The sequence below is a fragment of the Gallus gallus genome, chromosome 12 (genome assembly GCF_016699485.2).
Source record: "Gallus gallus isolate bGalGal1 chromosome 12, bGalGal1.mat.broiler.GRCg7b, whole genome shotgun sequence".
Lineage (NCBI taxonomy): Eukaryota > Metazoa > Chordata > Aves > Galliformes > Phasianidae > Gallus > Gallus gallus.
The window spans coordinates 10,297,426-10,311,869 of NC_052543.1; the positions used below are offsets into that span (position 1 = coordinate 10,297,426).

At 46.5% G+C, this 14,444-nt stretch overlaps 2 long non-coding RNA genes across 37 annotated transcripts in view; one reads left to right on the forward strand and one right to left on the reverse strand.

The window, feature by feature from the left end:
• The window catches only part of LOC101748323, a 116,402-nt gene that overhangs the window by 90,398 nt on the left and 11,560 nt on the right, over positions 1-14,444 (forward strand). For 23 of the 35 annotated variants that reach the window (XR_005839353.2, XR_005839350.2, XR_005839348.2 and 20 more), the window contains 5 exons: positions 1,243-1,465; positions 7,747-7,973; positions 10,821-11,105; positions 11,271-11,447; positions 14,230-14,441. This is a non-coding gene — a long non-coding RNA (uncharacterized LOC101748323). Of the gene's footprint in view, positions 1-1,242; positions 1,466-6,410; positions 6,555-7,746; positions 7,974-9,530; positions 9,734-10,820; positions 11,106-11,270; positions 11,448-14,229; positions 14,442-14,444 lie in introns of all 35 variants that reach the window. The other 12 variants (XR_005839367.1, XR_005839370.1, XR_005839364.1 and 9 more) reach the window with 8 other exon arrangements.
• The window catches only part of LOC101748408, a 64,143-nt gene that overhangs the window by 28,060 nt on the left and 21,639 nt on the right, over positions 1-14,444 (reverse strand). The gene's annotated exons all lie outside the window — the stretch shown is intronic.

Here is a 14,444-nt window from a genome sequence, read left to right on the forward strand (position 1 = left end):
TTAATCACAGATCTCTCCATTCCCCTATTACGTCAAGTGCTGCTAATGCTGTTATACTTTTGACAAGTGGCCCCTGGTCACTGAGCAAATCAATAATGTATTTCAGCTAGAGAAGAGAGGAGGAAGGAGCTGAGCACATTTGCATTCCTGTAGTGCCTTTAGTTGGTGATCTCAAAGAGCTATGTGAACTTCCAATCTGTTAAACTTCCAGCAGTGTGGAGAGACAGAACCAGGTAGTTGAATTCCTCACCTTTACAGATAACCCAACAGGATGTAGGCAATAAGTTCTAGAATGGGCCTTCAGCTACAGGTCACCAGGCCCTGCTATGCAAGAACGTTGGCTTGTGGCAGAGTTCGTGTTGCCTGTGTTCCCCATAAGACACACCTCTCCTAGTTCCCACCTTACTGGTGACTCCCATGGGTCACTGAGCTCCTTCCACAGAGTTGTGTTTTCCAATGTGAGGTGCTGAAGTCTGTCTCCAAGGTTGCTTGGACCAAACGTTGTCTGCTTTGGACTCATCTACATGATCAACCTGTTATTGTCTATGGTTCCATTGTCCTCTTGTACCTGTGACCCTCTCCCTAGGGTCCACTTTCCAACTTCTCTGTTATGTAGGATGTGTTATGGTCCACTCGGGCTGACACGAAGATGCAATACAACTTGACTGTATTGGTCTCTCTTGGAAGAGAATAAAGCCTTCCAAAATTTTGGGACTAGTGAAGTTTTAGATCTCTGAAAGAATTAACATTTAATTTTAGAGTGTTTTGCAATAACTGTTAATCTCTTTGCTGGTTGCCTACTATTGATATTCATCCTGAATTTTCTGATTATTAGAACAGAAGTGTAGGGATATATTTATAATATCCCTTCTACAATAAATAGAATAAGTATTTATACAGTGACAAGACTTGACTGTTTATCCTGAAATTTGAAAGACCTTTCCAAACACTAAAGCAATAACTCAGGTGTGCAGAGCAAACATTTTAGACCCACTGTAAAGGAGGAAATTGAGACCATGAGAAATCCATGCGTGATGTGCCTGATGTGACATATTGGATGTGGGGCTGAACTGAGCAAAGAGCTTGTGGGATTCTTTCCCTAAGTCCTAGATACTTTTCCTGTAAATTTAAAAATAATTTTACTCCTCCTCCTCATGGGAGAAACACATCTACAAAATGGTTTTCCAATAATGGGCCGTATGGTTTCATCACACTCTGATTAACAGATCTTTACATTTCCAGAGAGGGATGGACCGGTGACACTGATGCTACATCACCTCTTCTGAGCACAGGAGCTGAGTTCCACGTTTGGCAGCTCCAGGATGAACCGGTGGCGTTTCCTTGACTCCAGTGGCGATCGATTCCATTTGGAGCCTGTAGCAACTGACGTCCAGGGGAGCCCAAGTCCCACCCATCACATGGCAACAGGAAGGTAAAGAGTGACGACTGTGCTCAAACTGAACAGGTACTTAGAGGAATGAAAGGCAAAGATGACTCATCTCCCAGAAAGCAGTGTAGTCAAAGGAAGAAAGTTACTATAATGGTAGATAAAGCCGTTATACATGAAAGGAAACTTTTGACTACACTGATGCTGTGAAGTTGCGTTTAGGCGCTTGAAGGTATGCGAAGGGGGTAGAAATTACTAATAAGAAAAGAAAGATGGGGGGATTTCTTTTATTAAAAAGGAAAGAGGCTCCAAGTGGAGGTGTAAAGACTGGTGAAGGCAAACGCTCCATGAGTTCTTGAATTTTCAGGGTAGGGAGTTAGAGCAACTTTGTCACAGCGCCAAAAATCCCACAGTCCCTTGGGCAACACCTTTTGTGCTCTGCCTCTGCAGGGAGATGGGTTTATGAGATAATGATGTTATTTCAGCACAAACTCTTTCATTCTTGCAGTGAATTAAAAGAAGAAAAAGAAAAAGGGGGAGGGGACAGGCTGTGGGGGAGAAACCAATGTTATTTACTCCTCTGCAGCTGACATTAAAGGCTCCTTTAAGGGCCAGTGGGTTATTAACTTCCTGTCGCCTGCCACAATGATATGCTGTGACATATTGTCACCGCATTCCAGCGAAGCCTTAAACATTAATTGGGAAGTAAGATGAGTGAAGCGGCTTTAATGAGATACCTTGTTGTAACTTCTAACTTTACACATTATTTACAGTGATTCCGCTAATGGTTCCATCCATCAGAGAGAGAGAGAGGGATTGGGGAGGAGAGCAGGGGAAGCAGGGGGTGAAAAAAAAGATAGGTATCAGAAGTGGAATGAGAAAGGCAGAGAGCAAGGTGGGAGGTGTGGAACAGGGGAGAAGCACCGTCCCTGGGGTGTTTATCCCCCAGCTTTGCATTCCTTCTGTCATTTTTCATGTACAGCCATTTTTGCAGCAAGAAGACAGGGAGGGAGGTTATTCCTGAGCACAGTCCCACCAATCAGCCTGGTTTTGAGCCCTCAGTGTTGCTATCTAAACCCATTAGTACTGCCAAAGCAACCTGTCAAAGCCTGTCGAACTGCCCCAGGTTCCATCCCATGGCATGGATATGCCAGGTGAGCAAGGACCAATGGGACATCCCACCTACCCCTCACAGCAGAAAGGAGGTAGAAGAGGTGTGCAAAGCAGATACACCGTCCACCTGCCCAGGTGGCAGGTAGAACTACCATGCAGTAGAGATTGTGGCAGATACAGATTTAGAGGGGAAGATGCGGATAGGCTGCACTCTACCTGCAGGATCTGCCTGGTGTGGTATCCAAATTTGCAGCTAGTTGGTAGAACAGGAGTTCCGTGGCAGCACAGCCCACCCCATCAGCTCTGCCCACCTCTGTGAGACCAATAGGACAGCAGTGATTGCCACCGTCTGTGCTCTAAATTGTAGCCCTAAGCCTACAGTAGGAAGGATGCTGGACTGGCTGCCCCAGATCTGCAGTCCTCTGGGAAGGGCTGTGAGGCCTGGTTAGATTCTATTACTGTGATGTTTGCCCTCCTCTCAGCACCAGGGTCAAAGCTGATCATATGAACCCAGTTTCCATGTTCCCTTTATCCATTAAAGGAGTCAGATGGGTTTGTGAGTTGGATGGGACCGTGTAGAAGGGAGGAGGATTTGGCCCTGTTTGAATTAGGAGCAGAATAAAAAATCCTGGAGCAAGAGAAGATCATGATTATAATAATATGGCCTGGCAGGAAAGTGCCCAGAGCACCAGGCATGTCATTCCTAGCTGGAAGGCATTTGCCCTGGATTACAGACTACATGGCTTCAGGATGCTCCGTGTGCTGGCAGGTTTATGCTCCCTGTTCTGTTTTCCATTAAATCATTTCTATCCTTGTTAACAGCAAAGCCCCACAGAAGCACATGCAATCACAGCTAATGGATTCCAGTTTTATTTCTAGATTTAAAGCATACTCCTTTTTGCAGCACTGGGCTGAAATGGAGCAGGCGAAGAGACAATTAATTGCAAGTATGGGTGTATAAAAAGCACCTGGGGATAGATCAGCTGGGGGAAACACATAGAGCTCAACTGCACATGCGTGTGCTGACAGCCCCCTTTCCTATGAAAATTTGAAATTCTGAACTCCACTCCCTGCTACCTGTCAGGGTTGGCGTGCCTTTAATTATAATGTCTGCATGCTTCTTTAGGCACCATTTAATTCCCTCTGACAGCCACCCATTTAAAAAGAAAGGCAAACACTCAGAACTTAGTGGCAGATCGGAGCCAGGCGAGGGATGTGCTAATTGCCAGATGTTGTTCATTTGACTCTGATCCATTACCAAAATTAAAGAAGAAAGAAATGGAAGTAGGAAAAAGAAAAGAAAATCCCACCCCGCCTCCTTACATAGCTGTCTGTAGGTCGGAGTCACTGCTGTTAGCTAACTGCCCCCAGCAGAGCACATCGGGGTGTTTCTGCGTTATCAGCCTCACAGGCCAAGTCACTTTATGCAATGGACTGTGGAGCATCTCTCCTGGGGTCCGGTGTTCAGCAGCTTCCAGGCTAGCAAGGAAACATTTCCCCACAGTGCAGCCATCTGTAGCCTCTCTCTGACATTTCCAGTAGCTAATCTGCTTTATCAGAGATGAAAAATTTCCATAGCTGGTGGCTCAAGAGAACAGAAGTCAGAAACTCAGCCGAGATTTAAAGTATCTCTTGACTTGGATGGTTGCTAACACCCAGGGCTGGCATCTCTTGTGCTACTTACTTGGGGAAAGAGGATTGCTTTGTGCCAAGGGAAGGGAAACAAGGTCAAGAATGAAGATCAGAAAGGTTGTGGATGCCTATCCCTGGCAGGTTGGATGGGCCTCTGGGCAACCTGCCTGGTGCCTGATTGAGTAATTGGCAACCCTGCCCAAAGCTAGGCGGTTGGAACTGGGTGATCTTTGAGGCCCCTTCCAACCCAAGCCATTCTGTGATTCTAAGACTGCTCCTAAGGCCCATCTGATATGGATTTGGGCATAGCCTAGTAGGTTCCCCAATACATTTTGCCTCTGTTAATCCCAAGGGGAGTTTCATTTATTCACCTAGCGACCCAGAAATAAACTAAGAAGGGATCCCTGCAGGATAGAATGTGGCCTAATGCAGGAAAGAGTGTATGACTTTATTTTGAGCCACCTTCCTTGCCTCCAAGGCAAGGTTTTTCTGATACATTTGAAGAATTACATATGTGCCTAAAATATGCAATTAAGCTCATGGCTCACATATATTCACTGAGCCCAAAAGAGACCAGAGCATCTATAAATATTGAAGCTTTCTTTTTTCTTTTTCTTTTTTCTTTTTTTTTTTTTTTTTTTGGAATTACTCATTCCTTTATAAGTAAAAAGTAGGGCAGATGAGCTGTGAAGGAGGTAACCAGGCAAAATTAGTTGTCTGTCATTTGTAGCTGCTCTAATCCACATGAAAAAGGTTCTGAAGAGCGGTGTTTGGGTCCTCCTCCCTCAGTGGGGTAAATGCTGGGAATTCATTAAACAGGCAACCTGGCTGTGCCTAAATCCTTCATCTGTCACAGGGATTTGTTTTAGAAAGCTCTACTCTTGCATGAGATATATTTGGATTTGGAACACAAGGAGTATCTTCATTTAATAGCTCTCCATTCTTATCAAGTTGGCCTTCCTTGGGGCTGTACTTTCAGTTCTCTGGGAGTTTATTCTCATAACAGGCTCATCTATCCCTTTGTCAGATATTCTTTTAAAATGGCCCCTGTGTAATAAATTGGCTTAGTTCAGGAAAATTCCTTCCCTTAACTGGTCCGTATGGACAAGCAAAACCCACTATTAACTGCATAGCAATAATGTTTTACAAGGACATTTCTGGCTTTCTACCCGCTAAACATACAGTTTAATTTTGACAGTATTTTTAAACAGGCTGTAGGGTGTCTTGTCCACACTTGGCTGAAGAGGTCAGCTACCTTGTACATGGCTCCATTTGCAGCCCTCTCATATTTCTGATCTCCAAACGCAACACATGAACAATCTGGAGGGGGAGGTCTCCATAGCGGGCAGTACCTTGATGACAAGAAATCGTGCTGCCTGGCTGCACTGCCTACATGGGGTGGAGCTCACCACCATAGCACTACTCTGCTTTGGGACCCAACAAATTGGGAACATTTGGCTAGAGGGCTTCAACTGCAGGGGTCCAGAGGGAAATTGCAGTGCTGTGTTGCAAATACTGCCTGGAGAGGCAGCGCTTATACATGAGACAGGCGATAGACTGCCGCTTGCATGGTGCAGAATCGACTCCAGCAGTGTTGTTTCTTTAGCATCAATGCATCAGTGGCAGGTCTCTCCACCATCTTGCTCTGCAGATGTGATACCACTTGTTTCCCTTTTCACCAAAAGTCCAGAGTTAACTTAAGGGCTTTGGGATGTGCATCATTTGGCAAGCAGGCTGCAGTAGTCAGACAAAATGTTCCCTGCATGAGCTGTAGATGAAATGCAGGGTGAGCAGAGGGGAGAGGGGGAACTATATTATCTTTTCTCTCTAATAAGGAGTGATACAGGCAGAGAATACAGTATACAGTTCACTTAACTAATTTTCTAACCAGCAGTCACTGCAATGTTCTCTCTAGGATTAGAGAGGACAAGGGAAGAAGCAGAATAATAAATCCAGACTGGCTTTTTGCAAGCTGCAATCATATCATTATAGGAAGGAGTTTAAGGACATCCACTGTGGGGAGAAAAAATTAAGAACAGAGGCCATTTCAGCTCACCCTTGGCAGCACAATTAATTAAAATTAAATTCAAGGAAAAATAAGTTTAGTATGCCATCTGAATAAAATGTCCTATCTGAATGGTGTTCTCAGGCTATCTGCACCAGTTAGGTGATTTGGATGGGAAGATACCTCATCTTGGGTTGTAATGCATCCATTTCCCACTGCTCCCCGGCACATCAGCCCACTTCTGCAGCCAGCACTCTTCTCTTATCCCAATAGGTGGGCTCTGAGGAAACGTAATGGAGGTGAAGACAAGTGGTGATGAGGCTGGCACAGCTGCACCCAACATGGTTCTTCAGACAGCTGTTGGATTTGGCCAGCTCTGCCTCTTGCTGCCCACAAAAGGGCATGAGCCCTTCTGAGGTGGGTCTGTGGTCATCAGGCATCACCCAACTCTATGGAAACTGCAACACTGTTCAAAAGAAGGGAGTTTAAATTCCTTTCTGTGCTTCTCATTCCAACAAGGCTCCCAGAGGATAGAGGAGAGCCCAAATGAACCAGCCTGTAACGTACCCTTATTAAATTAGATGGCACTTACTGCCCAGACCACAGCCCTAAGGACAGAGAATTACATGAGTTTTCCATCTCTCCCATCTCGTTATAATCGATGGACAAAAAATAAAATGCCAATAGGGGAAGAAGGTTAAGTCCCTCGAGGCAAATCCCCATCCTGCAGCGCTGGGTTGCCATTGGTTGCTTAGAGCAGCTCCAGCTTTTATCTCTGTCCCAGTCTCTGGCAGACGAGTGGTGTCAACTCTTTGAAAATAAACCGGAGTGAGTAAGTCTCTATCTCCCACAAATCAGTATTACTCTCCTGTCCATATCAGGTCCAGTTTCCCCTTGCTTCAGTTTTCAGGCAGCTGAGAGAGCTTTGCTGCTGCTTCTCACAGTAGGCAGGGTTGCTGTTTTTAATCACCAGAACAGAGCTGTGCCACTCGCATATCTCCCACCACCAGTTTACTGTGTAATTGCATAATTATTTAGCAATGTCAAAAGTGCATCTAGATTGCAGGAGACGAAGCTGTGAGTGTCTTTGAAGAGATGCTTAGGAAGGGCTTGCTATGATACAGATACACCTGCAGGCATGGAGAAGAGGAGATGGGGAAGCTTTTCTTTCAGGCTGGGTCTCCAGAGGCTCTTTATAGCCAAGAAAATGCGGTGGCATTATTAAAAATGATAATTGTGTCATGCAAAATGAAATGGCAGGTGGCAAGCAGAGTTTGGGGTGGAGCAGAAGAGATATGGATTGTTTTACTGCAGCTTATGGATATTACAGCAGCGCCTGCAGGGACTGATCCCAAAATTAGTTGGCATCTTCTCACTGATTCAGAGGAAGCTCGATCAGGCCTCTTAAAGTCAGGAGGATGCTGAGTTCACTGCACTGGGGCTGAACCCGATTTACAGTAATGTGCAGGAGATCAGCCTGAGATCTGCTGCCTGGGAGTGCCCAGACATGTCTCTCTGTGTGATCCTTCCAGACACAGAAAACAAAACTTTGGCATTAATGTTCTTCTATCTGTATTTGAGGTGATCAGATATATTTCCCAATTTACAGCTTTGCGTGATGCCTGGTGGCACATCCCTCCAAAAGGAAGTGGGAAGATTAAAGAAAGACGTTGAGGCCCTGGAATGTGCCCAGAGAGGGGCAACGAAGCTGTGAACGGGCTGCAGCACAAGTCTTATGGAGAGAGGCAGAGGGAACTGGTGTTCTTCAGTCTGGAGAAGAGGCTCAGGGGAGACCTCATTGCTCTCTACAATGCCCTGAAAGGAGGCTGTGGTGAGGTGAGTGTCAGCCTCTTCTGGGAAACAGCGAGAGGATGAGAGGTGATGGCCTCAGCTTGCAGCAGAAGAGGTTCAGGATGGGTAGTAGGAAAAAGTTGTTCTCAGAAATAGTGATGATGCACTGGCACAGGCTGTACAGGGAGTGATGGAGTCACCTGGAGTACCTGGAGGTGTTCAAGAACCGCAGAGATGTGGCACTGAGGGACGTGGTTATGGGCATGGTGGGGGCGGGCTGGGGTTGGACTGGATGATCCTAGAGGTCGTTTCCAGCCTTTATGATTCTATGATCCCCAGTGCCTTCCAGCTCCCTTCAAGCACTCTGGGCTTGGTGTTGTTCCTGAGGTACAAGGCAGGGCAGTGGTGCTGCGAGCCAGAGCAGCTCAACTGCTTTTAAAGCCACTTAATAAAGCTAAGCAGAAAATCTAAAATGAGTTAGAGGAAACTAATGTGAATCTCAATTTTTAAAATTCATAACATTTATCAGTGTCTGCATGAGGCAGCACAACAGAAGTAAACATCGACTCCCATTGACTCTGCTGGCACTGCTGACAGCAGAATCAGTCCCTCTCCCTGTCACTGCGCTGCTGTCTCCAGGCATGTTAGATGGATGTCTGTGCTACCTCAGCCAGGAGCTTTTCTCTTGTAAGGGGCAAAGATCCTCAGCAGTCTGAGTGAGCAGGACAGAGGCACGTCCTGGTGCTCTGGGAAGGAGCATTTGCTAGAGCTCTTTTACATGCTGTTCGTCTCTGACATTCCCTGCTAGCTGCTCGAGTCCTGAACCTGCCAGAAGGGGAGGGATAATCACCTCTGTGCTGAGTCCTTCCTCCAAAGCAAAACGTTTCTAAAATCAGCAGCGCTAAGGTGCCAATTCCATTTGAGACATGTTTTGGAACGGTGCTAAGGGTCAGAGAAGTGATGCTGGAAATGACACCTTGTTATTGCACTAGTTGGGTTTGCAGGCAAATTTCCCTCTGATTCGTATCTGGTGGGGTGTCTGACAGAAATACAGCAGCCCTAAGTGTCCAGTGGGCAAGGGCCTGCTAGGAGCTCACACTGGTGGGATGCCTTGTTGCTCAGTCCTGGACACCCAGCTGGGGTTCTTAGGCATCTGATCGAATGGAAGGCCGCCAGAGGATGAGGGTGGGTTGGGAGATGACCCAGCACGGGGATGGAGGGCCTGGCAAGAGGATCCCCCTTCTGACCTGCTGGCTTATTCCCAGGGGTGCGAAAAACAATGACCTCTCAGTCTTGGGGAAAGACCCTTGTGCTTTGCCTCCGATCATCCCCTAAAAATACTCCGCTGATTTTTTGTTTTCCAAGCCCTCTTGCTCTGTAACATCCATCAGATCGCTGTCTTTTCATTCCTTCCTTCTCTTACAAAGTCTTCACTCCAATTCGCTCCTCCAGATGAGACCAAAAGCTGCTAGCATTTATCACTGTCACCACAGTATCCCTTTCTTCTGTTTGCTGACACTTCACCCACCGATCCCAATTACTGTCTGTCTTTCCTTCCATTCATACAAATCCCCCATGTAACTTTGGATCATCAATTTCCAGCAAATGGGCTGTTTGCAAGTGCCGTCCCTGCCTCACCCCTGGCTGAATGGTTGCCTCTGACACACAGCACCCCGACTGCTCCCAGGGCAGATGAATGAAACTTTGTCAGAGAGCACGGAATGAAGAAGAAAGAGCTCATTTCCCTTCCCAGATTCCTCCTGAATTCACGGGAGCTGAACAAATAGTATCAGAAAGTCTATCACGTGAGTCCCAGATCCAGCACAGATTAAGTGCTGTCTGTAAGTGTAAACCACTCATAGTGAAGCCCAAATTGCCAGAGGAAATGTGAACCTTGAGAAAGGATGCATGACATACGTTTATGTGACTCGGCTTATCAGGCTATCCACAGGCTGAAGAGTGTCTCCAGAGCAATCACCAAATCATAGAATCATAGACCAGTAAGATCACCAAGTCCAACCAACAACCCATCACAGCCATGCCCACTAACCATGTCCTTCACATCCTTCTTGTGCTTAAAGTCATGCTCTTATTTTACTACTTGGAACCCCAGGGTGGTCCTTCCCCCCACCAGCTCTGCACCCCCAGCCTATGGGACTGATGAAAAGCGAGGAGGCAGAAATTTGGCTGGGATCCCCTCGTTACAACCCTGACAGTAGGCACATTAGGATGCTACTAATAATCCGTCAGCTTCTTAGCATATGATAACTGCCTCCTAAAATATTAATCAAATCATAACATGTGATCCTAAAAATAGGCTTTCCGATTCCACTCTGCTCTCTCCTTAAGGTTCCTTGGGTGGTTGAAAGTTGTTGTGCTTTAACCTTTTCTGGCATTTCACTGATTGTAACAACTACTTTTCCAGAGAACTGCAAAACCTGATGCCCTTTGCCAGCATGTACACACACACACACACGTGTGTACACCTACACACAGCACACTGCTTTCTCATTGTTTTGGTGCAAGGATCTCTTCGGCAGCATGCAGATACATTAATCCACCCGAGGAGATCAGAGGAATTTATTCTAAAATACAGTGCTGCATAATCCCAGCACCCTTTTAGCTCTTCCCACTGTCTCGCCTTCTCCCATGCCCACCAGGACAAGAGAGAAGACAGAAACACATGGGCAGATTTTGGGGAAGCTGACGAGCACCCGCTCCCATCATAGGTCTGCGAGCACCCTGACTTCATTGCCTCCTTCTGCTGCCGCAATGCTAATGGATGAAGTTCTATAAATATTTGATTGACCTGTCACTGCCATGCTGCTCTCATTTATCACTTGCTCAAGTCGGATCTGAATTACTTTGGAATATTTTGTGCTGTCTTTACAGAGTGTTCAATTCTTTCCCCGTCTCCCCCACCAGCCCCAGCCCAGGAGCGAGCAGCTCCCGAAAATGCTGAGGAAATGGAGCTGAAAGCCTGGGGCAATGGGGCAGAGAAGGTGAATCTAAAGAGATGCAGAAATGAACCAGACAGGGCCGGGAAATGTACGGAGAACCCACCCTAGCCTGTATGTGAGGGAGTGCATACCACAGCGTATGAGATCAACAGCCCCTTTCCGCAGTCTCAGTAGTGCTGAGTCCCAGAAGAGGGTTACAGATTTACAAGGAATTCAGGTAATTTGCTCGTCATGTTACCCATAGGAAGTGAGTAATTGTCCCGCGCTCACTGCTCTAATCAGAGCCTGGGTATTTTAGTAGCGAGGGCTCTGGAATATATTAGGAGATACAGTCCATACAATCAAATTCTATTGTGTTCATTTTCACTCCTGTCTTCTCTAGATTTTTACATTCAGGATGAAATCAGCAAATTTTAGAGCTTGCCGAGATTGAAGCGACGGTGTTTAGCGATGCAGCCCCGAGCACGCGGAGCCCAGCACCGCTTTGCTCCCAGTAATGAGTCCCCCCGGGGGTCACAGCCCCCACTGCATGGGGCTGCCCAAAGCCCTTTGCCCTGCGGTAAGTCTGCTAACCCCGCTCCGATTCCTGCTGAAAACCACCTCTAGCTGCCTCCATGGGCACTTGCACAGCCAGTCCAGCCCCATAATCTTCCCCACGAATGCCACATGGCCTTTCACTGTACACCTGGCCTGCAAAACCCCACGCTGAACCAGCTCTTGTGGTGTCGTTAGCATCCAAATCCCATGGGCTGGCCTGCCCTCTGCGCAGATAAATCCTTTTCTCAGTCCTCAAAAAACACAAGCCTGACACATAGAGCAACTTCTATCATTTGAACGACCCCTCTCATTAGCTCTCCCTTCTGCCTCCTCCCTTCCTCGTGTCAGCAATATGCCGATCCATCCTGCTTATACCAGCTCTTACCTGTACTCCAATTACTTTTTCATCTCCCCCACCGGCTGTTTTCAATACTATTATCTGCTGCACTTGCTGGATCTGGCTTTCAAGCATTTGACTGATGCCCGATTCCTGTAACCAGAACATGTCTGTTGATTGGACTGTCAATGGATTTCTTGGCAGAAAGGGCATTGGGCCTTGCAAATGTGAAACTGTATTTCAATCTCATTTAGAAGGAAAGAGAAAGAAGAAAGAAAAATATCCTAAAGCCACATTTTTTCCTTGCTCTCTTTGAGCAAGTGCTTTAAGTAAACAAGTGTTTTTACCTTTTTTAATAAGGTCATCCGTGACATCACTTTCTTATCAGAAAAGGAACATTTTGTGTTGTGTATTTCCAGCACTGGAATGCCCATCTTGACTTTACAGCAAACAGCTTCTACTGATTCATCTCTGGGGAGGAAAAGGAAGCGGGAGGGAGATGCACATCCATCCCTGTCTCCTGGCTGCCTGCAGTGACACCTTGCTGTAACAGAGAGCGCCAAGCCACCTCCTGGCCAGCCCTCTGCATGCCTGCTCACAGCCAGAGCCTCTCTGCAAGAATGCACCTTTGACTTTCCTAAATAACAATGCAATTACCTTCAAAAGCTGGCAGCCAAAGTACGTGCTGAGAAATGGCTACCATTAAGAAGAAATTATCCGCTCTCAGGGAACGGCCGATTTGTTAACTTGTGAAGGAGGAGAAAGAGCCCAGCTCCAGACTATGTAGGCGTTGAGGTTGAGAATGAGGTGGGAGAGCTGCTGTTTTCAACCAGCCTGGGCACAGAGCTGGAGAAAGCCCATGGGGTTTGAAGGAAGAGCCCTGGATGAATTGGATCAAACGTGTTTTGCTGCTGTCTTGTACAGGTGCAGATCAACAGCTACATGCTGGGCAATCCTCCTCTATGCATGGGGCAGGTGTCTTGGGGTCATGCCCTACATGACTCTTCAGGAGTTGGACTCAATGACCCTTATGGGTCCCTTCTAACTGGAGACATTCTATGATTCTAGATGAAGGCATTTCTTGGGGAACCTCCAAACAAATTCCATTACTGAGACCTGCACTCAAACACAGCCAACCTCGTCACTTGCCTGTGACTAAAAGAAGGTGCCAGAATTACTCTTGTCACCTGATCTTGCAAAAGCCCCTGAGGTCTGGGGCTGGGTTTGCAAAACAAAGTAAAAGCAGGGGAAGGCAATTTTTGAAACAGGAAGGACTGAGGCATAAATAGATTATCTGAGGTTAGCTTCCATCAGTCTGTACCTTTGGGGCTGGACAGGTGACTTCTCACACACTATATATATTTTCGTACTCAGTTCTGAAGGGCTTTTCAATGCAGAAATCCAAGATAACTGTGATATATGCAGAAAGATTTAGATTCTCTTTAACATCGGAGGCAATCTTTGATATTGCACCAAGCTACAGAGCGCACCATTCCTATCTGAATGCAACCCCCAGAAGCCCACCAGGGGGTTATCTGGGAACACAGCTGAAATCACTGGTGCTGACTTGACTATGTCTGAAAATATTAGCGTGCTCAAACTCGGAGGCTTGCTTGAGACATTTCTGGGAGACAAAAACAACCCTCAGTGACTTGGAAACAGATCTGGTGGGCTTGCAGTGCTAAATAAATAGCAACAGAACTGGGAAACTTTGAAGATGACAAGATTTTCTAGGTCACGTTGTCTATTTTCCCCCTTGGCCAATGCAGGGTGTTTTGTAGAGTGTAGCCTTGAGACCTCCTTCCAAACCAGCCTTAAATGTTACAAGCAATGCATTTTGACAACTGCTTAGCTGATATGCACAGGCATTGTCTTTGTAGGTGCTGAAGCTGTTAGTGCGTAGCTGTTAATCTAAGCAAGTACATTTTGAATATTTATTACCTTTTAAAGAGGAATGAGCTTGGGAAAAAAAGAGTCTGGAAGTAGACTGGGCAGAAATCCCTGCATGAGAAGGGACAGACAACCACTTTCTTCCCCCTGAACAGCCCTGACCACACACTGCCACTGTCCTTCTTCTCATGTTCTCCTGGTTACGGTGAGACAGCCCAGATATGTGATGTGGCACTGAGTGACATGGGTTAATGGGCATGTTGGTGATGGGTTAACAGTTGGGCTTGATGATCTTATGGTCTTTTCCAGTCTTAATGATTCTATGATTCTATGTGGAAGATGGCATGGGCATAAAGACCCAACAATGCTTCTTGGGGGAAAAACTGGAAAAGCACTGGAAAAATGGGCCAAGCTGGACTTTGCTGCCTAAAAAACAGAGCAGAGCCAGGCCTGCTAAGGGAGATAGGGGAAGGAAAGTGTTGAAAATGGGGGTCAGAACATGGTGGTGGAATCTGTGGACAGTCATGGTCTTTTGTCCTTGTGGAGAGAATAAAGCTTGTATCCTCTCTCTCTCCAGATTCTTCCAGCAAAGACACTGTACAATCACAGGCAGCTGCACTGAGGAAAATGTAAATGCAATAGAAAACACAGACGTGGAGGAGCATCTGTTCTCCCCTCCAGGTCGAGCAGTGGTCTTGAAAGATGAACCGGCATGGGGAGAGCTCAGAAGGAGCGAGGTGAGCACATCTACCAGTGGAATGTCTGCTCCTACAGTGGCACACTTGTCAGGTG